This window comes from Pan paniscus, chromosome 6 (genome assembly GCF_029289425.2).
Source record: "Pan paniscus chromosome 6, NHGRI_mPanPan1-v2.0_pri, whole genome shotgun sequence".
NCBI classification, from domain to species: Eukaryota; Metazoa; Chordata; class Mammalia; order Primates; family Hominidae; genus Pan; species Pan paniscus.
Genome location: NC_073255.2, coordinates 45,207,510 through 45,234,015, shown reverse-complemented (window position 1 = coordinate 45,234,015; position 26,506 = coordinate 45,207,510). Strand labels below are relative to the sequence as shown.

Below are 26,506 nucleotides of genomic sequence, written 5' to 3'. Positions count from 1 at the left end.
TTGAACACAGAGTCTTGTACTAGAGTCTGCACAATGCACACTGTCCTCTCCCAACAGTTTTCTCATTTGTTTTGGTCAAGATCTGTACTCCGTAGGATCTCTCTCTCATCAAAAAATTGTGTGTGCATATTTTGGGGCACTAAAAACATGACATCAATAATGACAATAGTTACAGAACCAAAAAGAAAAGTATCTTTCCTTTTCCATATTCTTTTTTACATTCATATGCATACATAATTATTATAAGATTATAATCATAAAATTTTTCTCCTTGCCTTTTTTTTTTTTGAAACAGAGTCTCACTCTATCCCCCAGGCTGGAGTGCAGTGGCGCAATCTCGGCTCACTGAAACCACTGCCTCCCGGGTTCAAGCGATTATCGTGCCTCAGCCTCCTAAGGAGCTGGGATTACAGGCACCCGCCACCACGCCCAGCTAATTTTTGTGTTTTTAGTAGACATGGGGTTTCATCATGTTGGCCAGGCTGGTCTGAACTCCTGACTTCAGTGTCAGGCCTCTGAGCCCAAGCTAAGCCATCATATCCCCTGTGACCTGCATGTATACATCCAGATGGCCTGAAGCAAGTGAAGAATCACGAAAGAAGTGAAAATGGCTGATTCCTGCCTTGACTGATGACATTACCTTGTGAAATTCCTTCTCCTGGCTCAGAAGCTCCCCAACGGAGCACCTTGTGACCCCCACCCCTGCTAGCCAGCGGACAACCCCCTTTGACTGTAATTTTCCACTATCTACCCAAGTCCTGTAAAGCAGCCCCACCCCTATCTTCCTTCGCTGATTCTCTTTTTGGACTCAGCCCGCCTGCCCCCAGGTGAAATGAACAGCTTTGTTGCCCACACAAAGCCTGTTTGGTGGTCTCTTCACACGGACGCGCGTGACACTCAGGCGATCTGCCTGCCTCGACTTCCCAAAGTGCCGGGATTACAAGGGTGAGCCACCATGCCCAGCCCTCTCCTTGCCTTTTATACTTATTATATTTCAAATAGTTTTATTTTGCTATATTATCTTTATCATCATCAGTTGTGATAGCTGCAACATGCTACAGGAAGTTGATGTTCCCTAACTTATTGAGATAGTCCTCTCTTAGTTTCCTTTTTTGTGTAATATTGCAAATAATATGGCAGCGAACATCCCATATATTATTTCTTTTCCTTCTTCGATTATTTTTTAAAGATAATTCCTGGAGTGAGATTGCTGAACAAAGGATAAGGATATTTTTTGTTTCTTGTAAGAATAAAGCCACATTATTTTTGTTTTTTACTTGCTTGTCGCCCAGGCTGGAGGGCAGTGGCACAATCTTGCTTATTGCATCTTCTGCCTCCCCAGTTCAAGTGATTCTCCTGCCTCAGCCTCCTGAATAGCTGGGATTACAGATTATAGGCACCTGCCACCATACCCGGCTAATTTTTGTATTTTTAGTAGAGACAGGGTTTCGCCATATTGGCCAGGGTGGTCTTGAACTCTGACCTCAAATGATCCACCCACCTCAGCCTCCCAAAATGCTGGTCACTGGTGGTAGCCACCGCTCCCAGCCAAGCCACATCACTTTTTAATGGGTAATTGTGTATTGTCATCAGTAACATATCAAAAGGATTATTGTATTTTAATGTTACAATCCTTTTGCAGTTGTATACCCCACTTTCTTAAATTGTATGTATTTAATAGCTGACGATTCTTGCTATTATGTAATATCTTGTATTCACTATGTTTAGATGTATATTGCTGAAAAAAGCACAAATTGAATTATAAATGGACTCTCTTTGTCTTACCTAAAGAATTTATTTTGAACTTGTAATAACAAGTGAATTGTTGCTTAGCAAGAATGCTGATTGTGACTAGTTCAAGACATCAATAATTCTTGAGGTTCTTGGCAGATTATGGTTAGAGCTCTTATACCTCGGCACCATAATAAATAAATATTTTTGCCTTCTTCAACAGTAGATGTCAAAGCAGCTAATTTTGTTGCTCCATCATTGTGTTAGTTCATTCTTATCCTGAGGAAATTTCAAAAGAAAGCTTGAAACTGAAGACCATTTTGCATGACTCATGTAAAGTTTGTTGAATAAACAAAATAAACCCATGGCAGTGAAATCACTCCATGATTAGTTGGCAGTAGATTTTGTTCTAGAAACCCTAAGTCATTTTCTTGGTGCATTCGTTTGTCCAGCACTGTATTTTTTGCAAGATGGCAGTTAAAGGATGCAACTCACTATCAGAGTGCAAATCAAGTGAAAAAAAATCTTATGTTCATTTATTCATTATGTAAATATCTACTGAACACCTTGACTCTGGTGGTGGCCAATTATACAAGACAGGCATGGCCATGCCCTCATGGAACTTTTGGCCCAGCTTGGAATTGTCAAAGAAACCCAAAGCTGAACACTAGTTAAGGAGACAAGACGGATTCTAGTCAGTACTACTGCAGTAAGGAAGAGACCTCAGTGAAACCTCAGCTCAGCTCCCCTGAGACAAAGGTGGTATGTGCTAAAGGAAAGGGACTAAAGGAAGGTAAGGGGGTGGTCTCTGGGTTTAGGCCATCTGAGTTTGTTAATTGACACTTACCTGGAGGAGAAACAAAAGTCTCCTATCTTTAGGACAGGACATAGTTTTGCCAACTGGATTAAGGCCCCGCAAAGTTCGGATCTTACCATCCCACAGGAACTGGGAGACAAGAGAGCTATCTCACTGAATGTTTGCATTTCAAAGAGATGGCTCCCACATACTTGATGGGACATTTCTGTGTGGTAGAAGGTTTCTATCTCAAACGGGCACAGAAAGAATATATAATTGCAAGCTTTCTAAAGTAAATGCCCTAAGAAAGTGAGCTCAGAGGCCTATCATCAGATGTTGTCTGAAACAAACAGTAATTTTTTTTTTTTGGAAATGGAGTCTCGCACTGTTGCCCGGGCTGGAGTGCAGTGGTGCGATCTTGGCTCACTGCAACCTTCACCTCTTGGGTTCAAGAGATTCTCTTGCCTCAGCCTCCCAAGTAGCTGGAATTACAGGCACCTACAACCATGCCCAGCTAACTGTTTGTATTTTTAGTAGAGATGGTGTTTCACTATGTTGGCCAGGCTGGTCTCAAACTCCTGACGTCATGATCGGCCCGCCTTGGCCTCCCAAACAAACAATAAATTCTTTCGGCAGCATTGAGTTTTCTCAGGCAGGCATTTTAAGGGGGCTGGAATTGTCATCCTAGGAACACAGCCTGGAACTGATGGGAACTATGCTAGTGTTTATTCAAGACTTTTCCTGTAGTGGGGTGGATGAAATCACTTGTGCTGCAAGTCGTAGTTCTTCTAGGCCAAGGTCAAGGCCTGCTTGAGTACTCTGAATAGAGTCTGGTCAAGGAGAGTCTTTGTCCCAACATTGGCAGTTAAAACAAGGCTCATTGTGTCTGCAGTAAGAATGTCGCGCAGGTTGTACACTCCACAGCATGCCTGGCCATGTGCAGTGGTCTCATGACCACAGCTGCTTCAGCTGTTCAAAAAATTTCTAATAGGTTCTCCTCAGTTTCATCATGGTTAGTGGACAAGGTCCCTTCTGTCCTACCCCTACCCAAGATCTTCAGGTCCCTTACTCTCATTTCAGGGCAAGATGATGGGAGAGTTATAAGTGCCCAGGGCTGTTGGATGATTTGTGGTCCACAGTGCAGGGGGCTGGGGGCCCCCTACACTGAGCACAGCTGGGCCCCATCTTCCTTCCAGCCTGTCCTTTAGCCCTCCAAGGAGAAGGTCTTTGTTACCCCTCCTCATCCAGGACACCCCCTCTCCCCTGCCACTTCCTCCCCTGGACACTGAAATTCTCCATAAGTGTACATTGTCTGGCGCTATAGGCTGTGGCTCTTTCTTTCTCCTCTTTACATTGGACTAGGGGAGAAAACCCATCTTTTGGAACCGGAGAGCAAATTAATGTACAGAGGAAACACATGAACTAATACTTTCAGATGAGCTCCTACCATGTGCACTCACAAGGGAGCATTTTAAGGGTTCTGATGGTGGAGTTCTGGGAGCCCTGGGAACAGACACCAGGAACGCGGCAGCTGATCTGCCATGGAGTCAAGAGGATCTTCCGGGAGGCTCTGTCATTTCTGTAAATCAAGGGGTTAGGAAGACAGGGGAGAGGAGAGGGAAATGGAATGCGAAGGTAAGGGTTGGCCAAAAAGGTCTACCATGCTTTTTTCTGGTCTTTTATTTTTTGTCTCTTCTGCTCTCTATTGGATCAAACATATTTTGTTTTATAGCTTTCTTTCCTCCCCTCAGTCCCCCACTAGCTTGGAAGTAATGTGTTCTACTTCAATTCTTTAGTGGTTAACTTTCATTTTTTAAGAGGCATAATTAACTTTATGAACACTGAAGCTCATTAATCTCTGTATTGTACTCTAACACCACAAAAGCCTTACAATGCCCAGCTTCCCTCCCCCACCTCCCATACTGGGTGCTGGGTGCTGCTTTTATTTCCTTCTTTTTGTAAACTTCCAAGTCTGGTCATTTATCATTATTTTTACACTCGGTTCATATTTAAGTGAATCAAAATGTTTGCCAGTTTCATCTCTTCAGATGGTTTCTTAAATCCAGTTCACTTCTAGATTCAGTATTCTTTGTGCTGAAATAATCTTTAAGCTATTTAGAATGAAAAACTCTCTCGGTCTTTGTTATAGCTGAGTTAACCTTTATTGTTGAATGACAGACTTGCTAAATATATAATTCTAGGATAGCTGTTGTATTTTCACTTGGCATTTTGAATATATTATTGCATTATCTTCCGAAGTCCTTTGCTGCTTTGTAAGAAGGTGCTTTTGCCTAATTGCCATTACCTTTTAAATTTTTATTTTTTTATTTTTGAGGCAGAGTCTTGCTCTGTCGCCCAGGCTGGAGTCCAGTGGTGCGATCTCAGCTCACTGCAACCTCCGTCTCCTGGGTTCAAGCAATTATCCTGCCTCAGCCTACAGACTAGCTGGGATTACAGGTGCATGCCACCATGCCTGGCTAATTTTTGTATTTTAAGTAAAGACGGGGTTTCACCATGTTGGCCAGGCTGGTCTCGAATTCTTGACCTCAAGTGCTCTGCCCACCTCAGCCACCAAAGTGCTGGGATTACAGATGTGAGCCACCGCACGCCGCCTAAAATTCTATTTTTAAATTGACAAATAATATTGTACATTCGTGGTGTACAAAGTGATGGATAGTGATGCAATCAAGGTAATTAGCATATTTGCCATCTCAAACATTCATCATTTCTTTGTCTTGGAAACATTCAATACCCTCCTTCTATTTAATAGCTATTTGAAACTATATAATATATTACTGTTAATTGTAGTCATCTTACCATGCTATAGAACCTAGAACTGATCCCTCTTGTCTAGCTGAAATTTTATGTCTTTTAACATACCTCTCCCTATCCTTCCCTCCCCCTTCCCTTGTCAGCTTCTAGTATCCTCTGCTCTACTTTTAACCTCTATGAGATCAACATTTTTAGTTTCCAGGTATGAATGAGAACATATGGTGCCTAACTTGCTATTCCTGGCTTATTGTACTTTAAAAAGCATGGAATGCTTCACAGTTGGGCTTGTCATCTCGTGCAGGAGCCATGCTTATCTTCTCTTACTGTTCCAATTCTGGCAGGTGTGTTGCAGAAATGAACACTGCCATTACTTTTGAGATAATCTTTCTTCTCTTGGTAATTAAAGTAGTTGTCTTTTTATGGTCTGCAGATTTACTAAGCTGTACCTTTGTGTAGATTTATTTAATTCATTCTGAGTAGGAGTTGTGATGTTGCCTCAATTAGAAATTCCATTTTTCTTTATATCTGGAAACTTCACCATCATCCCTTCAAACATCGCTCCTCTCCCATTTTCTTTTTCTGTTTCTGGAGCTCCTGTTAACAGATAATGGACATTTTCATTTCTCTTCCCTATTATTGAAACCCTCATATTTTCCAGATCTTTACCTCTTCATGTGACATCTGAGTGATTTTCTCAAATCTTTTTTCCAATAGACTAATTCTCTGAAGTCTGCTCTTTCAACCTTCTATTGATTTCTCTATTTCAATGGCTAGACGTTTCATTGTAGAATTCCTTTGCTTCTTTTGCAAATCAACTTGGTCTTTTCCCACAGGGTCCTGTTACTGTCTTATGACTCCCACATCTTCCTTTACCTCGAAACAATGAAAGGTGACATTCTTATTTTAAGTGTTCTCTTCAGCTGTTTTATTATCCTGAGTTATTGGGGTTAAAGTCTCCCGGTCTTTCACCTGCTGCCTCTCCTGGTAGTTTTCTATCACTGAGAGTCCCCAGGGTCTGGGCCTGGCAGTATCTCCAGGGGAGAGCTCACATTCATCTCTTCTGGGCCTTGTAGGATTCAGCAGTTTAGGGTAATTTTTTGTGTCAGTTTTCAGCTGGGGAAGCAAATGTGTGTCTCTTTACTACCCACACAGTGTGAGTTCTGGCTTCATTCTCATTGGTGGTTTAGGTCTAGGACATGCTCCTCTTAGGCAATTCTGATCCCTCTTAACCTCTTTGGAGCCACCGTTTCCCAGGGCTGGTGGTCAGTGCTGTTTCTTTCCACCGAAGCAACAAGCCAGCCCTCCAAGGTGTCTGGCTTCCAGCATGGAACCGGAGGTCTGGATTCATCTCCCTGCAAGAGCATCAGAAGCCACACACTCTTGGAGGCTGAGGCCCGGATCTGGCTCTGAAATACCTGTGCCTGCCTCTGGCTTCCATTTTAGCCAAGTCACCCTGGCTTTTAGAAGATTTTGCTTCATTCCTGGCACCTCTTTTGATATTGAACTTGGCTATATGCACAAAGCATTACCTCTTATTTAGCATTTTTATGTATTTGAGGCAGGTAGGGCAGGGTTAGGAGTGGGAGGCGGGCAGCCTTTCATGCCAGCTCAGCTTGCCCTGTGGTGTGAGGCCCCAAATTGTTTTATGAAGCCAGCGTTAACAGTGGCATCAGACCCACTGAGCCCCTCACAATCTTGCCCATGATCGCCATCGTGGTAAATGGTTTCCAGGCAAGACCACATACGGCACGCTGGCCCCCTGAAGACCCATGCTCCCCTGTCCCCTGTTGCTCCTGCTGATCAGAGCCAGAGCTGATGATGCCTCGCAGGCAAGTGTCCTCAGCCAGGGCCTGCGGGTGTGTGACACTCTGCAGGCACCAGGCATCACTCTGCTTCCTGAGCCTCTCACTCTGGATCCGGTTCTCTGTCTTTTTCAGGCCAATGACTATTATTTTATTTCTCAGGGGTATCTCGCAGCTCCTGTCTCCTCTGTAAAGCACTGTCAAATTTACAAGGGAGCTTCTCTCTCTCTCCTGTCTCAAAGAGATTAGAATTTGCAAGAAAGAGCCTCCTTGCCCATTTTTTTTCACTGTGAAAAAGTTTCAGTTGGAGAGTGATTTTGCAGCCAGGCTACAACTGGGTAAGATTTGATGGAGACGTACAGATGCGAAGCCTGGAGTATCAATGTCTTTCCACAAGTGCTGGGAAGGAGAAAAGAAAATTGGTTATTTGAGTGAGAAGAATGTGGAGAAGAGTGGACATATCTGAATGCTGGCAGGAAGGACCTGAAGCAAAATGAGAGGCGGGCATTCCAGAAGAGTGAAGGGAGCATTAATAGAGCAAATCACAAGACAGGCCGGGCATTGGCGTTCACCCCGAGGTCATCTGCCATGCCCAGTCCCACAGCACCTCTACTTAAGGTGAGGTACTCAATATGTCAGAGTGGAACTTTAACCAAAGGAACACAGCCACCACTCTGAACTTTGGGCTCTTCTCCAAAGCGAAGGTGGGACAGAGTTGAGAGAAACTTAAAATCTACTGCTCTTGATGGTTTTAAGTCAACAGCCGGGGACTGGCAGTTTCCTGGCCTGAGCGGACCCAGCTGTATGTGGGGTCTGAGTGCAGGCCCTTCCTTCCCACAGAAGGATCCCTGCAGCTTGTCCCACTGCCTGGATGGGGAGACCTTGCTGACCAAGGACTCTCTTAACTGGAGGGGTTTCATAGAAGTTGATGTATCTATTGTCACTGCCCAAAAAGAACTTATTGTGGAGATAGGTCATTGAAAAGGTGCATTGTGATGAGGTGAGAATAGGAAAACTTGCAGAGTATGAGGCCCTGGGTGGCTCTGGTAGAACATCATTAAGAGGGGCTCAGGTCATCCTGAGACAGGATTTTTGCATGCCTGGGCCACTGATAGAAGACTCAAGAAGGATCAAGTAGAAGTGAGTGTGTGTGTGTGAGTGTGTGTGAGTGTGTGTGTGTGTGTGTGTGTGTGTGTGTGTGTGGTATTGTTACAGGGCGTCCTTGCTCCCAGAGCTCCCAAGATGGTGTTGGGCCGCTTCCAAGATGGCTGCAAGCCTCGTGTTCTCTAACCTGGGGTTCTTGGCCTCATGGATTCCAAGGAATGGAATCTGGAGCCATGCAGTGAGTGTTATAGCTCTATTAGAAGCCTTGGGTCACGGAAGAGAACCATGGAACCCAGTGACTAGTGTTCAGCTCAATTAGGACAAACCCGGGCACTTAGCCAAGCAGGAACAATGGCAAGCCTTTAGCCCAATCCAGAGCAGCAATGGGCGCCTCACTGGATCAGGAGCACAGCAGACACCCTGCCAGATCCAGAGGGGTGGAAGTCAGTAGTGGGTCTGCAATGGCGGTAAATATCAATGGTTGACGGCGAGTGAAAGCTCAGGTCCAGCCGTGACAAACACGGACCAGAAGAGTGTGCACTTGCAAGATTTAATAGAGTGAAAACAGAGCTCCCATACAAAAGGAGGGGACCCAAAGAGGGTAGCCGATGCCGGCTGGAATGCCTGGGTTTATATCCCGGTCATTGTATTGTCCCTCCTGCTGTGCTCTCAGGCGATAGGTGATTGGCTATTTCTTTACCTCCTATTTTTGCCTAATTAGCATTTTAGTGAGCTCTCTCATTAGTCGGGTGTGAGCTAAGTTGCAAGCCCTGTGTTTAGAGGTGGATGTGGTCACCTTCCCAGCTAGGTTTAGGGATTCTTAGTCAGTCTAGGAAATCCAGCTAGTCCTGTCTCTCAGTATGGAGGCAGGTAGGCTAAATATCGGGATGAAAAATCCAACCTTTACCATTTTATGTAAATAAAACTGCTTTTGGCTTATTCAGGCAGTTCCCATTGTTTAAGTTCCATCTGACACATCACCTTTCTCCTCCGTGAATGAATGAAACGGTTCTGTAAGTATCCAAGTGTGAATGCTCCGTGCGGGCACCCTGTGGATGCTAGGGATGCAGGGAGAGTTAGGACTGATCATCTCTGTCCTCAGGGAACTCACAGTCTCATGGGACAGTGTCCTCCCACCCACCAGAGGGCATGATTCCCAGGGGTGAAAGACTTTCCAAGGGGGACTCAAGCATGGAGATTCTATGGAATCCTGTCCTCAAAACCTCAACTTCTATCTATTCTTTTCTAAAATTGACCTGCTAGAATAAACCTGTGTTCATAATAACCCTTCACAAAAGGGGGGCGTTCCCCCTTGCCTCCCTCAAATTTTACCTGTGCATTACCCACATAGCATAAAACTTTGAGGATATTGAACAAAGGCAAAACCTTTCTCAAAATAATAAATCAAGACATCATAAACCCTTTGAGCTTCCCTTCTGTTTCTGCCTTATACACCTCAGTTAAGAATAAAGGGTGGTGTTAGAAGGGGATGCTTTGTCCTGCATGTTTGTGATGTTTGGAGTTCTTCAGATGTATGGTATGTGGAGTAATGACAAGTTTCATTTTAATGACTTTACCTCTGCCTGTCTACTATGCAAGGAGTTCTTAAGGGAGACTTACAGGAGAACAAGGCAAAGAGAGCACTGTAAGAAAGACTGAATATTGGAAACAACCCCTACCCATATTTCAATGTAAGCATTTCTTTACACCTGTCCTCAGCACTCATCCCTCAGCTAAGAGAACAGTCTCTTCAAAGAGATTTTTGCTATTGATTCTTGTAAACACAGTTGTGATGTTTCCTGAACTATCAACATTTTCAAGGCTATTAAATGAAATGCATGAATAAAACTTTTACCCAATCTCTCTCAGATTAGGGTTGTGTTATTAATTAAGGTAGTCAAAATCTGGTTTATCAAATCAGATCATACACTCTTTATTTACAGTCATTTGCCATCTTATAAAACATTCAATAATTTTTTCCTGCTATTAATACTAAACAAAATTATATACTAGCTGGTAGACTGATAATTTTTAGCAAAATATTCTTTTCACTTTTTAAAATATATAAATTATGTTATAATTATGTTTAATAAGACTATTGGAGTTATTTCTGGTATTTATACATGAGACTCATTTAACTGTTCCTCAAAACCAAATCATATGCACACAATTACAGAAGGGAGGCCAAGGCTATTATGCTGCACTCTTCTTAAGTAACTGGTAATTTTAGCTGCAAATTACATTGCACTATAGCAAATTAAGTAATGAGAATGATTTATTATCTTGTTTATAGAACTTACTTTAAAATGGATAAATATATTAGATCTTCATTATTTTAATCTTACTGGAATGTCTAAGTACTCTAACTTACAAATTGCATCTTTTACTTTATTTCCAGTCATATTTCTAATATTCTTTAAAATGTACATTAACGCATTTATCTGGATTTTAAAATGAAGTCAGACATTTTTCTGAAAAAGATCTTATTTGGCTAGTTGGTTTGACAAAGAGGACTGGCTTTGCCATTTATATTATATGGTAGATATTTTCCACAAATAGAACGACTAAATCTGTAGCTCTAAGATTATGACAAAAGTATATTTAAAGCATGAGCTAAGATTAAATCATATTATTACAATATTATATCAGTAAAAGAGTAATGAAATTAGTAATATGTCAATTTTCTTGCCTTTTCATGAGTTAATCTATGTATTTCTCGGTGAAAGAATAGCAGGTGTAATTCTCCATCACCTGATAAGGCGTGATAAGTCTTTTTTATATACTTCCCAGAAAGTGCATGACTCTGGGACTGGGTAACAAATCTTGCCCCAAGTGAGGTGTTTTCAAATTTTTTACGTTCATCAAACTGAAGCAGGACTGACTTGATTGAGTTATTGACTTGTAAATCATTAAAGATGATTTCATGATAAGAGACTTTATCATAAATGACATGTGCTTATTTTGTTTGGATCATCTGTATACTACTGATGATAACTCTAACAATACTAATTGATTACTCAACCTGGAAGAAATGGTTTAACACTTAGAGCTGGTGATCATAAGAATTTTTTTTTTTTTTTTGAGACGGAGTCTCGCTCTGTCGCCCAGGCTGGAGTGTAGTGGCGTGATCTCGGCTCACTGCAAGCTCCACCTTCCGGGTTCACACCATTCTCCTGCCTCAGCCTCCTGAGTAGCTGGGACTACAGGCGCCCGCCACCATGCCCAGCTAATTTTTTGTATTTTTAGTAGAGATGGGGTTTCACCGTGTTAGCTAGGATGGTCTCGATCTCCTGACCTCGTGATCCACCCGCCTCAGCCTCCAAAAGTGCTGGGATTACAGGCGTGAGCCACTGCGCCCGGCCAATAATTTTTTTAAAAATTAAATTTAAATCTTTATACATATTTTTATCACAGAAAAGAATGATATAATTAATAAAAGACTTTACATCATAAATAGCTATAGCATTAGGAAGAAATTTTGTTGGGGACTTAGAATGGGAATATGATTGCAATGAGAAAAACAAAAGGTATAAAGTTTCTATGTGATCAAATCAGTATGTATTTTTTCAGGAAATTAAGCATTTCATCAGGATTTTGGAATTTATTATATTAGACCTTTAGAGACCTTTATTTTAATTCTTTAAAAGCTGTTTTCCCTACTGGTGGTGATTGTAATCTTCTATATTACTGGTATTGTTTACTTGCTTTTTCCCTCTAGTTTTTCTTTTCTAATTGAAATACACATATGTATTTCTATAGTTTTTCTAGTTTTTCATATATATTTCTCTCTAATTTTTATAGTTATTTTTCATTTTTTCAAATACTTTTTTTGTTTTTATACATGGATGTACATACATGTAAAATTAGAGAAAATAAAGCAAATAAACAATATTAGAAATGTGAAAGGAGATTATAACTGTCCTTGATAGGGAAAACAGCTTTTAAAGAATAAAAGAATGCCATCTAAAGAACTAGAGTAATATAAATATCATAATAAATAACTTAGGAAATAATACATTCAAATATATATTCAAATAACTTTTCTGAGTAATAGGTACAAAAAACTAGACAAACTAGAGTTTCATGTGTGTGTCTGTGTATATGCATCTATATATCCTTGTCAAAAAAATAGCTGTTTAATTTAGATGGCAACGCTACTTTCCCCTGCCCCTGTTTTGTTTGGTTTTTATTGTTCTGTGGTGGTGGTGGTGGTGGTGATCGTTACTATGTCAGTCAGGATCCAATCAGGAAATTATGGCAAACTCAAGGTGCCTAATTTAAGGAGCATTTCATAAAAGGACTGTTGACCAAGGCATGGGCAGAGCACAGGAGACGGCAGGGTGGCTGGGCAGGCATGAGCAGATGCAGGTGGGCACGGGCACTAGCCCAGAAGAAGGAGGAACCCCCAGAGAGGGGCCAGCTCACAGCCCACAGTGAGGGAACCATGTGGGGGCATGTTCTGACCTTGCACTTCTCCCTCCCTCCAGTCTTCTGTGTGTTCCACATTGGCTGAACCCAGCTGGGAGGCAGCGGGTGAGGGGGCCCATGAATGCCTCCTCCCAGTCAGCGTCCCAGGACCCAGGGCAGGAAGAGCAAAGTGGGACAGAAGAGGCAGGTGCAAGGTAGCCTACACCTTTTGGGTATTTATTCACTTACTCTTCCTGCTCTCCTTGGGTTTGCTTTGTTCTTTTTATCCTGATTTTTAAAAATGTAAGGATTGAATTTTCAGGTTCTTGATTTACATTCTTCTTGTTTACTAACAATAGCAGCTAAACTATACAATATTTAATTACCAGTGACTGTATAGGCACCGCCTAATCAGAATGCACACTGCCCTTGGGACTCCTGGAGAGCCCTTGCTGTGCCCGCATTAACCCTTTAGCTGCTGCACCTTGCAAGGGTCGGTTGTCCCCAGAGAGGCTGAAAGCAGTGCTGTTTTCCAATCCTCACAGAAGCGTTGCCCTGTCCTAACATGGTTCAGCATGGCTGACCCAGCCAGTGCTGGCTAGACGGCAATCCTACGTAATGCTATGGATTCCACTGTTGCACATAATTTTATTTGTATTCCTTTTGTGGCATTCTCATTGTCTTTCATTTCTGAGCAGTATGTAATTGCAATTTAAAATTCCTTTTTAACCAAAGGTTAAATCGTTAACAAATGGTTAAGGTATTTTTAAACTTCAAAGTTGTATTATTAATACAATATCTATCCTAGTTGCTTTGCAGTGAGAAAATGTTATCACCACTCTTTATGCATTTCATAATTTATCAAGGTTTTCTTTGAGGCCCTTGTATAATCAATTTTTGGTAAATGGTCCATGGATATTAGAAAACAGTCTATTCTTTGATTGTAAAGATCTTGAAAGACATCTACTTAACTGATATTATTTAAATCAGAGTCCCTGTATACTGTTATATTTTATTAAATTGATGTGTCAAATGCTGAAGGAGTTAGGTCAACATCCTCTGCCATGTCTGTGCCTCCCTCTGTAGCTTTGTTCTGGTCACTGCTGTGTCTCCAAGGACGTATAGGGCCAGTGTTCAGAGACCAGGCAGAGGAGTGGGGCAGACAGAGACCACTGTAGTTTCTTCAAACTGTCTGACCCCATGACGGAGAGATGTTGTACAGTTTATGGAAGTAGTCTCTGGCCCTGAGTCAGGTAGAAGACAGAATTCCTATTCTGTCTGTCATTTTATATGGTCTTAGTTTTATAAGATGAAAGCTGAGTCTGGTGAGATGAAGCAGGTTTTTGTTTGTTTGTTTGTTTTTGTTTTTGTTTTTTTGAGACAGAGTCTTGCTCTGTCACCCAGGCTGGAGTGCTGTGGTGCAATCTGGGCTCACTGCAACCTTCGCCTTCTGGGTTCAAGTGATTTTTCAGCCTCAGCCTCCTGAGTAGCTGGGACTACAGGTGTGCGCCACCATGCCCAGCTAAGTTTTGTATTTTTAGGAGAGACAAGCTTTCACCATATTGGCCAGGCTGATCTCAAACTCCTGACCTCATGATCCGCCCACCTCAGCCTCCCAAAGTGCTGGGATTACAGGTGTGTGCCACCGCATGCCAGCCGAAGCAGGTTTTTAATGCCTTAAAGGTTTCTGCTGTGGCAGAAGGCAGTCCATCCACCTTAGCCATCAGCACCACTGAGTTTTTCTCTTTCCTGGATCATGGTAAGCTGAAGATGTTGCCTGGTACTGCTCCCCAGATGCCATGTTAGCCCCAGGGACAAAAGTCTCCACTAGCCCACATCCTGCTTCCCTTTAGCAGTGTGGCAAATGCAGTGTAATTTTTTTTTTTTTCTGAGAGTCTTGTTCTTTCCCCCAGGCTGGAGTACAGTGACGTGAACTCAGCTCACTGCAACCTCTGCCTTCCAGGTTCAAGTGATTCTCCTGCTTCAGCCTCCCAAGTAGTTGGGATTACAGGCACCCACGACCATGCCCGGCTAATTTTTGTATTTTTAGTAAAGACAGGGTTTCACCATGTTGCCCAGGCTGGCCTCGAACCCCTGGCCTCAAGTGATCCTCCCATCTCAGCCTCCTAAAGTGCTGGGATTACAGGCGTGAGCCACCACTCCCAGCTGCAGTGTAATCTTAAAGCATCCTTGCACCAGAGGGACCAGCTGTCAAGGGTTCTATGGCTCACAGTCTGATCATAGTGGCAGCATTAGAGTGCTTTCGGATACCATTTTAATAGCTCCTTCTCTGATCACACTCTCCTGTTTGTGTCCCATCCCTAGGCTAGGCACACATTTTAATGACAGCAACTTATTACGGAGTACATGAAAAAAGCGAGCCCTTTATCTAATAAAATTTTTTAATACTGGAATAAATTTAAACACTCACTTACCTTTCTCATCTCTTCATATTTTGCTGCATAGGCACTTTATGCTTGAGTTCTGACCCTGAACCCACTACTGTAAATTAAAATTGAGTCTCAGTTAGCTATGTAAAATACACTTTGGCTTCCAGCTAAATGAAGTCCCTTTCTGGGAATACAGATAAGAAATAAGAAACATGTTTCTCTCTACTTCAAGTGCATGAGTTCTGGTAACTAGGGTAGGTGTTGGATTATAGTTGAATATCTATATCAAATTAATGAGAGATACTGTTGCTGCTTTTCATTTGTAGATGAATTAGGGTACCCTCAAAAGCAGGGAATGTCTCACTCCCTCCAGAATCACTGATTGCAAGGAAGTGAAACCTACCTGAGCTAATTTCAAATGACCGTAAAAGGGGGAAGAGGAGAAAAGGATCAGTGTAATAAGATTATACAACAGACAGCTTTACTTGCAAAATGATGAGGGGCTTAGGCATCACTCCTCTTCTCTTTCTGAACTGTATCCTATTTCTTGGCCATGTCCTTACACAGCTCTTAGCGTATGGTTTGGAGGACTTCAAAGAATTAACACCCACCACTCATGTCTTTCAGAATTATCAGGAAAGGAACTATTTTTGGTCACTGAGCATCTGATTAATTAGCTCCTTTGGGTGCCATGTCCATCTCTGGCCCAAGAGCAGTGTTATCTAGCACAAGCCTGGCCACCAGCACCCGATCCTTCTGGGGCTGGAGAGTGCAGGATTTCCTCGAAGAAAAGCCTCCCAGGGAGGCCTGTGGGGTCCACTAGAGGGAATGGGGGCACAGCACCAGCTAGGTATTAGGAAGAGTTTTAGATTCCCCTTTGGAGGAGAGCTGTGTAAATGGCCCAACAAAGTCTGTGTCAAAAAGGATTTTGAAGCTTTAGAAACAGGATTTTGTAGGTGAAAACTGATAGTTCATCTTGTATTTTTAACTTAAAAAATCAATACCACAATGCTGGGCCATTCAGTGTAAGATATATTTAGATCACGGATTGAATTGTTATTCCTGAGCAGCAATATGATCCAAGGGGAGGTGAGAGGAGGCAGGAGGCCTCACTGCTTTCTCCTGCAGCAGCACTGGGTCACCTTGAGAACCTGCTCATCTGAACCTCTTAGAGCTCAGGGTATTTTTTTCCAAACAAGAGGACAAGACATATCATGGATCTGAACACAGCAGTGGTTTAGGATATCACATCTTGGATGCACATCTTTGTCTTAGAAGCAACTGGGTCCTGATAACACATTTTGGTGGAGAAGGGAAGGAAGCAAGGAATGGGGTATGGCAGGGCAGAGGGAATGAACCTGGCCACAGTGTGCCTGTGACCAGCAGCATAGATCACAGTGTCTTGGAAAGCACAGCAAAGCTGGCTTTGGGCAACATTTATACCTAGGGCGTTTTACTCATGGGCTGATAAAGCCACCCTCATCTTCTGGATTGATAGTTCTTGATGAACAAAGCCCAAGGGAAAAGAGCATGTCATGGTTTAAGAGGTTCGTTAATTTGGAGCAAGTCCCCAGCCAGGATTGGAAGGTGTATAGAGAAAGTGATACAATGAGTGGAGGAACATGAGGGCTCTTATCTCACGTGATTTAGATAAAATGATATGGACACACGTGGAGTGGTTTTAAGGAGCGGAGAGTTTAATAGACAAGAAAGAAGAAGAAAGAAGGAAGAAGCTCCCCTGTACAGAGACAGAGAGAGCAGTGCCGGGGAGCCAAGAGAGGGAACTCATCTGTGGGGAACACCAGCCAGGTATATAAACAGGCTGGAGGAGGTGGTGTCTGATTTGCATAGGGCTCAGGGGATTGGTTTGACCAGGCGTGTCATTCATGTAGCCTGCGAAAAAAACTAGCCTTCCCACTCTAGCCTTTTAGTATGCAAATACAGGGCGCCATGATGTTCTACACATGTGGGGATATGTGGGAGTGGCCATGTTGCCAGGCACATGTAGGGGCAAGGGCAAGAGGACAACAGTGGGAATCGCCATGTTGGGTGGACCCGGTTTCTAATGGCCTGCATTTGCATATCAAAGGTTGCCAGCTAGGCTCTAAGACCCAGGGCTTTCCTGCTGGACAAGAAATGTTTCTGGAGCTGCTTCAAAAACGAAAACTTTCCAAGGACCCCTTTTCCTCTCTGTCTGCCTAAAATAATTTCTTAATAACTTCTACTGTAACAGGACAAGCAGCAGACAAAACCCCTCGGATACCGAGCTAAAGAAGGAAGGTCTTTATTCAGCTGGGAGCTTCGGCAAGACTCCTGTCTCCAACAACCGAGCTCTCCAAGTGAGCAATTCCTGTCCCTTTAAAGGGCTTACAACTCTAAGGGGGTGTGTGTGAGAGGGTCATGATCTATTGAGCAAGCAGTGGGTATGTGACTGGGGGCTGCATGCACCGATAATTAGAATAGAACAGAACAGAACAGGACAGGGATTTTCACAGTGCTTTTCTATACAATGTCTGTAATCTGTAGATAACATAATTGATTAAGTCAGGGGTCGATCTTTAATTACCAGCCCAGGGTGTGGTACAGGGCTGTCTGCTTGTGGATTTCATTTCTGCCTTTTAGTTTTTACTTCTTCTTTCTTTGGAGGCAGAAATTGGGCATAAGACAATACAAGGGGTGGTATCCTCCCTTACTACCACAAAAGGTTCTTTTGTGGGCAGGAAATGGACACAGTCTCAGTCAGCTGGGCCAGCCCTCCAGTGCGGTGCTGCTGGGGAAACTGAGGAAGGCTCCTGCAGTGAGTTCTGACACCAACTACCTGGTGCTGGGCCAGACTTCGCAAGTCAACACGGTCCCCCACACACTGCCACAAGGCCATGGGCCCCAGGCCACCTACACTTCTACCAGCTGGCTGCAAATTTAGGAGTTCCCAGTACCCCTTAGGTTTGCTAATTTACTAGAATAACTTTCAGAACACAGGAAAGTGGTATACTTATTATTACAGTTTTATTATAGCAAAAGGAGACAAATCAGAACCTGCCAAAAGAAGAGCTGCATAGGGTGAGGTCTGGGAGCACCTAGAATGCAACGCTTCCTGTGTCCTCTCCCTGCGGGGTCAGGATGCATTACCCTCCCAGCACAGAGTATTGCCAGTAGGGACGCTCGCCTGAGTCTTCACGTCCAGAGTTGTTACTGGAGTTTCATATGAAGGCATAGTTGACTGAATCATTGGCCATGTGGCTGACCTCAATCACTAGCTCCTCTCCAGAGATCAGGCTGATGTCACGTGACTCAGAGACACAACACTGTAATCACAGCCCTCATCCTAAGTCATCTCTTAGGCATAAGCTAACTAGGAGCCCACCAGCTCTAGCATAAACTATTAGAGCCTGCTGTGAATAACAAAGGCACTACTATCATCCAAGAAATTCCAAGGATTTAGAGGCTACCTCCCAGGAATTGGAAACAAAGTCCAGCCAAACTCTAGGACACAGGAATCCTAATCATTTTTGGCTGAGCAGGTACATTAAAGAAAATGTTGACGTGTTGGTGCCTGGGCCTGGCAACCAGATAGTAGGTTTAGGGCAGCCACCAATCCCTTCCACCCCCATGGCCTGCCCTGGAACAAAGGAGAGAAGGGAGACCAGTTTCTTGTGAGCTTTCCATTATGGTGCCCCTTGGCTCTAAAAATGGGCAGGGCTGGGCCAGAAATTCACAGGCCTCCCTGTGCAGACCATGTGTGGCTGGTGTCACAGAAGGAAGCCATTAGAAATGCATATTCATGATCATGACTCCTACTGCTGGAGAGGGACCATTTGGGCTCAGCATTTAGTGCCTACCTCTGCAAGACACTGTGGGCTTGATGAATGTTTTAAAGAATCTTTCTTCTAGTGACCTGGAAGCACCTTGAGTACTATTTGGTAAGGGGACAGTACATATTACTTTTGTTACTTGGATCCCTTATCAGTTAGTAGGGTTAATGACCTGGGCTTTAGAGCTAAGAGAGTTTAGGTAGGCAGCTGTGAGTCAACAGTTGCCAGGGGTCCCATTTCACATACACTAGAAGAATGTGATGGTACCTGGCACCACATCTAGAGGATTAGGGAGATCCTGTGGTTTCTGACACTGTGTTTCCAGGGTCATTTTATATTTTGATCTCTTTAGGCCAAGGATGAAATATGTACCAATCAATCAGAGAAGATAATTGAAATGAAGCCTATTTACCTTTCCTAACCCTAGTCAGAACCACAAATTTTTAAATCTCCTTATCTCTTAAAGCCTCTAATGCTAAGCCTTGTGCACTAAGTGCTCAGTAAGTATTTGCTAAACTAAATGTCAGAAGGATTAGGTTTTTTTTTTTTTTTTTTTTTTTTTTGGGACAGCCTGTTGCCCAGGCTGGAGTGCAGTGGCACGATCTCGGCTTACTGCAAGCTCCGCCTCCTGGGTTCATGTCATTCTCCTGCCTCAGCCTCCCGAGTAGCTGGGACTACAGGTGCCCACCACCACGCCCGGCTAATTTTTTGTATTTTTAGTAGAGACAGGGTTTCACCGTATTAGCCAGGATGGTGTCGATCTCGCAATCTGCCTGCTTTGGCCTTCCAAAGTGCTGGGATTACAGGCGTGAGCCACTGCACCCAGCAGGATTAGTTTTTAATTGTTGAGCTGATTGCATTTTATCATCATAGGTGGCAATGCCAAATGACTGTTGCAGAGACGATTATGAGATGCAGATCCTCGTTACTCAAAATGTAGTCCTTAGACCAGAGTGTCCTCACCTGGTAGCTCAATAAAAATGCTTAGTCTCAGACCTACTGAATCAGAATCTGCATTTTAACAAGATCTGCAGGCCATTCATATGGACGTTAAGGTTTAAAAGTTCCTCTAGGCCAGCGTTCCTCAACTGTCTTGGCACATTAGAATCTCAGAGCAATTAGGTCAGAATTTCTGGGGTTGGAACCCAGGCTTCGGTACTTAGTAAAGCTCTCCAGGAAAACCACTGAGGTAAGCATTGCAAATCACAAGGAAATAGCCTGGATCCATTCAGAGAACCTGGGGTTTTTTTGCTCTGAAAATAAGAAGCCGAATACTCATGAACCAAGTCAGCTTTCCTTCCAATAAAATCTGGTTCCATCTCTGTATTTTGCACATCTTTCAAAGATTATGCAAACAATCTTTGAAAGATTATGGACTGTTCTATGTCCAGAAGGTACTTTGTATAAGAGGGATTGCATTTGGGGCCTTTCTAATCTAGGATCAGATGTTTTCAAAATGTTGACTCTGAAGAGGATTGAAGTGCCTTGAGGAAGAGCACAAGAAATGTACAATGCATCTTTCTGGGGTGAGATCTTTTGATCATATTTTCTTCAGCTGCTACTGCTGAATTAGAGTCTAAAGATACTGTTCTTCTTCCATAGAGAGCCAAGTTCAGTAGGGGGAAGCTTGCTAACACAGGAGTTTCAAATTATTCAATTAGTCTGGAAACCTGACATGTGTGAGATTTGTAGCATTCAGTCTATCTTCCCATGGTCACAGGTGACCTTCCCCCACCATGTGGATGCCTGTTTCCTTTGCAGGCTCCTCCTTTCCCTGAGCTCTTACCATTGGGCCGTCTCAGGGCTCAGGGCTGTGATCTTCTCTCCTGTCTCCACTCCCTGCCCTGGTCATCCCATCCCGTCTTATGACCTATTTCACCTGTGCACTGGTGACATAAATTTTCATTTCCATCCCACATCTCCTTCTTGAATGCCAGACTTGTTTTTCTATCACCACTTGGATGTCTAAGAAGCATTTCAAACAGAAAATGTCCGAAACCAAACTCTTGTTTTTCTTCTCCAAACCTCCCCTGACTACTTCCTCATCTTAGTTCGTGGCCAATCTATTCTTCCAGTTCACTCAGGTTAAAAAATGAAGTCATCCTTCTCTTTCTATCCTGCTCCACATTCAATTTAGCAGCAGATCCTTTGCTTTTATCATCAAGATATATCTAGAATCCAACAACAGCTTCTCACCACCATCCTGGTTCAGACCACCACTATTTCTCACCAGACCTATTGCAAAGGCTCCTAATCTGTCTCTTGTGCTTGCTCTTGGTCACCTTCAGTATATCCACAGCCCATTAAAACATGTGTCAAGGCCAGGCGCCATGGCTCACGCCTGTAATCCCAACACTTTGGGAGGCTGAGGCGGGCAGATCACCTGAGGTCAGGAGTTCCAGACGAGCCTGGCTAACATGGTGAAACCCCATTTCTACTAAAAATACAAAAAATTAGCCAGGCGTGGTGATGCACACCTGTAATGCCAACTACTCGGGAGGCCAAGGCAGGAGAATCGCTTGAACCTGGGAGGTGGAAGTTGAAGCGAGCTGAGATTGCACCATTCCACTCCAGCTTGGGCAACAAGAGCAAAACTCCGTCTCAAAAAAAAAAAAATATGTCAAGTTGTGTCACTTCTCTGTTCAAATCCCATCAGTGGTTTCCTATTCCTTGGGAGCAGAATCAGAGTCCTTGCTGTGACTTACAAGGTGCCACCTAATGTGCTGTCTCCTTACCTCTCACTCTGCCTCTCTGCCCTTCCTGCTGGGTCTCCGCTCTGGCCACTCCTGCCTCAGGGCCTTTGCCTGTGCCATTCTCTCTGCCTGAAAGCTCCCCTACCCTGGCTGCGAATCCCCAGGTCTCACTTCTTCCCTCCTTCAAATCTGCAAAAATGCCATCTTCTCTCTCCTTTGATTGCCCCTTCTGAGATTCAACCCTTTCAACAGCCTCCCATCCCCTCTTCCCGCTCCCACATTCATGTATCATTGTCCCCAGAGTTCACATCACTTTCTACTATACTACAGGACTCCATTAGTTTTATTCGTTGCCTGTCTTCTCACTCTAGAATGTAAGCTCTGTGACTGTGGAAAAAAGAGCTTTGATTATTTTAGTCACTGCTGTCTTCTGTCATCTAGAAAAGGCACATAAAATGAATGAATAGATGTATTTGCTATTCCAAAGAACATCGAACTGCATTTAATGTAAAACATCATGCATTTCTCACCCAGTGCTTACCAGGCCCATGCCAGGACTTGGGGAATATCAGTAAGACATTATCCCTGCATCTCTAAGTTCATAGCCTAGTGGAGGCACTGATGTACAAACAAGCACAATACAAAATGATCCGTGTACTTGTAGCTCAAAATCAGATGCCCTGGGAGCCCAGGGGGACACTCACAACCTAGCTGAGTTCAGGGATGTGGCATTCGTACTTGTGCAGAATGGGAGTCCCAAGCAAAGAAAAAGAATGCACCTTTAACAAAGACTGTGCCATGTGAAAAGGGGCACAGGTAAGGCCAAGCGCAGTGGCTCACGCCTGTAATCACAGCACTTTGAGATGCTGAGGTGGGCAATTGCTTGAGCCCAGGAGTTCCAGACCAGCCTGGGCAACATGGCAAGACCCTGGCTCTACAGAAAATAAAAAGTTAGCCGGCCATGGTGGCACACGCCTGTCATCCCAGCTACTCAGTAAGCTGAAGTGAGAGGATCACCTGAGCCCAGGAGGTTGAGGCTGCAGTGAGCCGTGATTGCACCACTGCCTGGATGATAGAGTAAGGCCTTGTCTCAAATGAAAACCAAACAAAGAAAGAAAAAGGACCCACGTAGGAAGTGTCTCTGGGATTGCTGGACAGCAGGAGGGACGTGGGTGTAGTGGAGGGAGTGGCTGGGAGAGGCCTGGAAAAAGGGCAGGGATGAGGCCAGCTTTTCAGGCTGTTTGCTGTGCTGGTGAGTTTGTATTCATCCTGCAGGCAATTGGGGGCCTATTGAGTGTTTTGAGCAAAGAAATGACATGATTAGATTGGTGGCAGGTAAATCCTGTAGCAAAGGTGTGGGGGAAGATGGCAGGTGACACATTGGAGGTTTGTCAGGGGCCTGGAGATCCTGGAGATGGACTGAGCCAGATCGAGGGACTCACCCAGCTATCAAATGGTGGCTGGACTGTTTTTCATGGTTGAAGCCATGACTGGAGACTTAAATTATTTTACAACCATCGAGTTAAAAACAAAGAAGGCTGGCGATAGCAAGTACTGGAAAGAGTGTAAAAATAGGTGAACTGCACAGATGGTGGGAGAATCAACTCTTCCCTTCCCTTTGGTGAGCACGAAGGCCCCACCTAGCAAAGTGGAGGATGGGCTGACTTACTGCACCAAGAGACCTGGGCTTGTGCATACCCTGGGGAAACCACTCATATGTATAACCAGTTGTAGGTAAGAAAGCGATTTGCTTGAAATAGCAAAATAAAAAAACTGGAAACAACCTAAATGCTCATCTGTAGGAGAACAGATAAATAAATTTTGGAATATACATCAAGGAAATATTATAGAAAGATTAAACCAGAAAACCCGAGATGCCTATATTAATGTAGGTAGGTATCCCAAATAAGAATTTTATTCCTATAATGTAAGGAACTTTTAAAATTATGATTATGAAACTATTCATGCTACCAAAAAATTATTAAAAACAATGAATAATGATAGAAAATGCTGCTGATTTTCTATGAGATCAATATAGAACCTACATAGGATGCCATGATTATTAACTGAATAGATCTTTTTTTTTTTTGGGACAGGGTCTCACTATGTCACCGAGGCTGGAATGCAGTAGTATGATCGCAGCTGTCTGCAGCTTCGACTGATCATCCTGCCTCAGCCTCCTGAGTAGCTGGGACCACAGGCACATGCCACCAACTCAGCTAACTTTTTTTTAATTTTTAGTAGATACGAGGTCACAGTATGTTGCCCAGGCTGGTCTCGATCTCCTGGACTCAAGCAATCCTCCCGCTTTGGCCTCCCAAAGTACTGGGATTATAGGTGTCACCATGCCTGGCCAGTTGAATAGACCTTTGATTTGGATTTGCATCTTATTATTTTTAGATGCCTACATGAAAATTCAAAATGCCACTAAATACCATATGTGCTTTTGTAAACCAAATAATAATATCATGCTTTATATGAATTTAGGTTTGGAACATCGGGGTTAAAATGGAAAAAATTTTGATAAAAGTTCAAATGATATAAACTCTAGCCTTGACTCTGTCCTTCTTATTTCCGTAATTTTGCTCATATCCTTTAAACAACCTGAGACTTCTATTATTGATTGGTTTGTCTTAAAATGAAGTCAGGAATATCTACCCTGCCTCCCCAGTGGGGTGATGATGTTGAGGATCACGTGATGGTATCAGGAAAGGGGCTCTGCCACATGTAAGTGCCCTCCAGCGCTTGTTACTAATAATTCACTGTCTAAATGCTTTACTTTTTTCATCTCGTGGAAGTAAGAGATTTCAAAATAACATTGTCACTCAACTGACAGGTCGAAAAGGACAGTAAAGCAGCCTGGCTTTTCTATTCACAGACCAAACCATTAGGGTCTGTGTCGTTCCAGATCCTTGACGAAGCGGGTGTCAGGGTGGGACTGGACATGCAGGAGATGGGTGAGGAAAGAGCCTGTGAGGGGAAAAGGCCAGGGAGCTGCAAGGGCCTGACCCTCCTGAAAGAGAGTGCAAGGGAGGAGGGTGGAGCAGAAGCCCCCAGGCAGCAACATCATTTCTAAAATGCTGCCCTCCGAAGAGCCTGGCGTCTCCCGCACATGGGCGCCCTCTGCATCCCTGCTGTGTTCAGTCATTGGTCAGGGCAGCCTGCAGAGGATGGCCTGCGTGTGGGGGCTCCGGAACACAGGACAGGGGCCATCTCCAGCCATCCAAAATCTAAGCACTACATTTTCACGGCTGTCACAACGTCATGAAAACTGCCTGTCATATTTGGATGACCATGGTTGCCATTATTTTTAGCAAAATGACATATTAAAAGAATATATTCATCTAGACAATATAATCCAGAAGTCAATGCCTCTCTCATTAATGTCTCATTATTAACATTAATTATTTCATTATTTAATGCCCAGTGTCCTGCTTTATGTTAAATGCATTCCTGTCACTGACAGAAACAATATGAAATTGACCACTGTTTTTAGTGATTATTTAACATTGATCTTGAAGTTCAGGCTACTGAAATAATATGTAAAGCAAAAGCTACAGGGATGGCTATTTTAAGGAGAACAAATGGTCATTTTTTTTAGGGGTGTGAGTTTATACCTGTAAAGTGTAAGGAAAATATCTAGTTATTTGAATTACTATAAGTTTACAAAGCTAACAGTATTCAAATATAAAATTTAAGTCATTTAAAAAGCATCTGATTTTCAATGATAATGAAAATATAAACTATCCATACTTTAATCACTAAGTGCAGAAAGTATGTAATAAAAGTACAAAACTTTACTAAGAAACATAAAAGATTTAAGTTAATCTACCAATATGCCATGTTCTTTCATGAGAACACTGAATATTGTAAAGTTACATTTTATGTTAATTCATATATAGTTTATGATATTATTAATAAAATATCCTCTATTTTTCTGTTAATTGACATTTTTTCTTACTTGAAATTATTAACATTATTTTAAAATATTCTGAAATAATGAATAGTCCAGAAGAGGTACATTTCAAGAGGGCAAAGAAGAGGAATGAAATAAGATTAATACGACTGTATTTTAAAGCTACCATAATGAACAAAATGTGATCCTGACTACAGAAAAAGCAATACATCCATGAAACTGCACAACTCAGAGTAAATTCTGGCACACAGAAAAATCTGATACATGATAAGGGGGAAGCAGGTTACCAGTAAGGAAGAAGTAGGTTATTCACATGCACCCAAATAAATTACAAATGGATCTAAGAGCTGATGTTTTCAAAATAGTGCTATCACATGCTAGATGGGTGTAGAAATAATGTTTACCTCTATCTGGCTGGGAAGGGTGAGTAAGTAGGGCTTTCCAAAATTAAAGTGTTAGGAGGAACCAGAAAGAATAATTTTAACACATAAAATTGGAAATCTTCCATTAACAGCCAGATACACAAAATTAAAAAGCAAATAACACCCAGGGAAAATATTTGCAACAAGTATGTTAGACAAAATCTTGTAGGCCAGGCACAGTGGCTCACGCCTGTAATCCCAGCACTTTGGGAGGCCAAGGCAGGGGAATCACTTGAGTCTAGGAGTTCAAGACCAGCCTGGGCAACATACAGAGACCTCATCTCTACAAAATAAAAATAAAAAAAAAGCAGCTTGATATTTTAGAATTCACAGAGTTCATATACTTAAGTAAAAAATAATAGCAAGCTTGAGTAGATAAGGCTTTAAAGAACAAGATCAGACAGCTCACAACAGGGCAATATAAATTGGCTAAGAGAAGGTTGAAAATGTACATTCAGGAGATGCAAAGAACTATGGGAACACTCAGTGTTGTTGAGTTTGGGGGAGAAGAACACTTGCATGGATCACCAGTTGGGTATAAATTAGGCCCTTTTGTAAGTTCACTTGGCTATGTATTCATAGCCTTTCACTCAGCTATGCTCATTCAGGCCATAATATTTCTTACACAAATGAAGCAAAATGCAGTACACATTTTGTGTGT

The 26,506-nt window shown here is 42.9% G+C and overlaps 1 protein-coding gene and 1 non-coding gene across 9 annotated transcripts in view; one reads left to right on the top strand and one right to left on the bottom strand.

The window, feature by feature from the left end:
* HECW1 (HECT, C2 and WW domain containing E3 ubiquitin protein ligase 1) overlaps positions 1-26,506 on the top strand; it is a 445,382-nt gene that overhangs the window by 88,972 nt on the left and 329,904 nt on the right. The gene's annotated exons all lie outside the window — the stretch shown is intronic.
* Positions 5,557-5,661, bottom strand: LOC112440538 (U6 spliceosomal RNA). The gene has a single exon (XR_003028576.1). It is a non-coding gene; the product is annotated as a U6 spliceosomal RNA (small nuclear RNA).